We start from the raw sequence: 3,420 nt of genomic DNA on the forward strand, positions 1-3,420 counted from the left end.
TTTTTTTTTTTTGCCCTCCAGATAAGATGAAAACAGATTTTGAAATGTCTTTCCCTCCCACAAGATGGCTATTTCATTTTCTGAACAGGTTTAATCTGTACATTTTACTTTACAATTTTGCTAAGCTACACCATATACACGAACACTTCATTGCACCTTATAGATGAACACTTCACTGAAAATTAAGCTTGAGTCCACTGTCTGTATTTCAAAAAGCAAATGGCAGTCAAAAGCAGAGTTAAGCAAATAAACAAAAAAGATGATAATTGTCTCATATGAACAGTTTTAATGGATCAAGAAACATTCTTTGCATTCCGCCTCAGTGGGGTATGCAACCCGACCCATATTATGATGAATTAGGAAAGGCTAGCCAGCTCGAACCAACTTTCTCTGGGATGATTTGTTCCTTTTTGTTTTTATTTTCTGATAGCTTTCCTAAAGGGTAGGAAAAAAACTGGAAGCAGGAAAAAATATTGCTGAGGTAATGAAAAAAAAAGAGGGGGAAAAAATCTTTTGCAATATCCAATAATCCTGAAATACAATAATATATCTTGCAAAACTGTGAGATCTATAGCAGGCTTATCACTGATCAATTTTCCACCCAGGTTTGCAAGAAAAATAAAGGCCATTGGAGTCCATAAATCAACATTTCTTAGAGTACTTGTATGTTTTCTCTCTCCTGAAGGTAAGTGATTCTAAGAGGAAGCTATAAAGATCAACACATTCAGTGAAACTGAGCCAAACTTGTAAAGGGGTGTGTGTGTGTGTGTGTGTGTGTGTATGTAAAAATAAAAGCATAGTTACATTGTGAATTTTGCAGCACAAGTGGAGATGGAAACGTGATGAGACAATACAATATTTTGAATTGGGTATTTAAAATTCCTTTGACAGCCTACCTACTGGTAATCTTACCCAGGTTCACATATAAGTCAGTTGCAGAAAATCAATTTTCCATTTGTAAACTGGTCACTAATGGGTGCGTCTAAATGTGCATTTACTGCAGCACCAGTTTACTCGTGAGTAAATTACTCACGAATAAACAGTGGTGGGCAAGTGTCTACACATGCAGGGAAGTGGGGGAAGATTTGCTGTCAATCTGCTCCCGCTGCCTGGGGCCCTGCAGTGGGCTCCCTGCTGTAGCCAGGGGGAGTTCCAAGCTCTGGCTGCAGCTGCCAGCAGCTGGCAGCCCTCTTCAAAAAGTAGCCCTGCACACTGTTCTCTGGCCAGCCACTTTCCTGGCTAGAAGCAGCATGCCCAGGATGGGGACAGCATGTTGCACTCTCCTTGACACCTGTACCTCCCCACACTATAACTGCTCCAGCCCCTGCTCCTGGCAGTGATGACCAGTGCCCTGTGCTCCTGCTGGCTGCCGTACTGATCCTGCCGGCCTGCCATGCTGACCACCACCTGTCCCATGGCCATCTCGTCTCTTCTGGCTCCCCTTCGTGCAGTCACCAGAACCCGTGCTCTGTCCCAGGATCACTGCTGTGCACCTGCCACCTTGACCTCATCTGCCTAACTGGACCCTGGAAGGGATGCTGATGAGAGGCTCCAGGATGCCACCGCCATGGCTGCTGTCTCCCTCCTGGGCCTCCAGCCTTGCCACCTCTGAGACCACTAGGCCAGCCAGGATTAGTGGTGGCACATTGTCCAGCATACCTGGGATGATGAGCAGTGGCTGGAGGCCTTGTACATGACCTGGATTTTCTGGGGCGGCTCTGGCCACATGAATCCACCCCTCCCCATGGACACCTGACTGGTCCTCACTCTGCTCAAGCTGGCCATGCCCACCAGCCTGTGGTACCTTGACCACCTGTTTATCATGGACAAGGCCATCTCCAGGGAGGCTGTCCTGGAGGTATGTGGCACCTTCTAGGACATGCTGTGGGACACCATGCTCCATGTGCACAACCCCCTGGTGGTGGATATGAGGTTCTATGCCCTGGGATTCTCCCAGTGAATCAGGGCCCTGGATAGGACCAAAATCCCTGTTACCTACCCACCACACAGAGACTGCCTTTATTACAACTAGAGGAGCTTTTACTCCATGGTGCTTCAGGCCATCGTGGACCACCATAAGGCCTTCACACATGTGAATGCCAGCTAGCCAGGCAGCACCCATGATGCCAGTGTCTTCAGTAACTCTGCCCAGTCTGGCCTAGCAGAGAATGGGCTCTTCATGCCAGGGGTGTGCCATAGCTATCCCCACCCTCTTCATCAGGGACCCTGCCTACCCGCTCCTGCCCTGACTCATACAGCCCTACACTGGCCACCTGGACCCCTGCCAGGCCCACTTGAACTGTTTCTGGGACTGGACCCTCGCCCTGGTGGAGTGTACCTTCAGCCGTCTGAAGAGCTGCTGGCACACCATCACCACCCACCTTGAGTTTGCTGAGGACAACCTCCTGTGAGTCATCATTGCAGCCTGTGTGTTGCATAACATCTGTGAGGCCTGGGAGGAGAACATGTGGCTCCTGGCAGCAGGAACACCACTTGTGGTCTGATGGCTAGGGAAATGGCTCTGTGGTCAGACCCAGAGAGTGATAATCAATGGAACCAATTCTACATGGCGCGTGGTGACCAGTGGCATCCCCCAGGGCTCCATACTCAGACCAGTACTCCGTAGCATATTTATAAATTATCTGGATTCTGGCATCAGAAGTGGACTGGCTATGTTTGCTGATGACACCAAATTATGGGGAAGTGTGGTCACACTAGAGGATAGGCTGGTGATTTAGGCCAAACTCAACAGTCTCACAAGGTGGGCAGATCAAAACCTGATGGCTCTCAACACAGAAAAGTGCAAGCTGCTCCACCTCAGGAGAAAAAACCCACTTCATACTTATAGGCTTGGCAGTGCTACTGTCACTATCACCATGACTGAAAGAGACTTGGGGGTCATGATTGAGCACAAGATGAACATGAGCTACCAATGCAACGCCGCAGCCAGCAATGCAAACAAAACTCTTGCTTTTATCTACCAACATATCTCAAGCTAGGCTCAGGAAGTCATCCTCTCACTTTACTCAGCCTTGGTGAGGCTGCAGCTGGAATACAGCATCCAATTCTGGGCTCCGTAATTTAGAAAGTATGTGGAAAAGCTTGAAAAAGTCCAGAGAAGAGCCACACACATGATTACAGGACAAGAGAGCAGGTCTTATGAGGAGAGGCTGAGAGCCATGGGACTCCTCAGCCTGAAGAAGTGAAGCCTCGGGGTGACTTGGTGGCAACCTATAAGCACAAAAGGGGTATGCACCAGGGACGGGGAGAATGTCTGTTCACCAGGGCACCCCCAGGGAAGACAAGGTCCAATGATCACAGACTCGTGGAAGACAGTTTTAAGCTGGGCATAAGGAAAAACTTCTTTACTGTCCAAGAGTCCAGGGCCTGGAATAGACTCCCCCCCCCCCCCCCCCCCCC

Source organism: Gavialis gangeticus, unplaced genomic scaffold (genome assembly GCF_001723915.1).
Source record: "Gavialis gangeticus isolate Ggan-Ray unplaced genomic scaffold, GavGan_comp1, whole genome shotgun sequence".
Classification (NCBI taxonomy): Eukaryota; Metazoa; Chordata; order Crocodylia; family Gavialidae; genus Gavialis; species Gavialis gangeticus.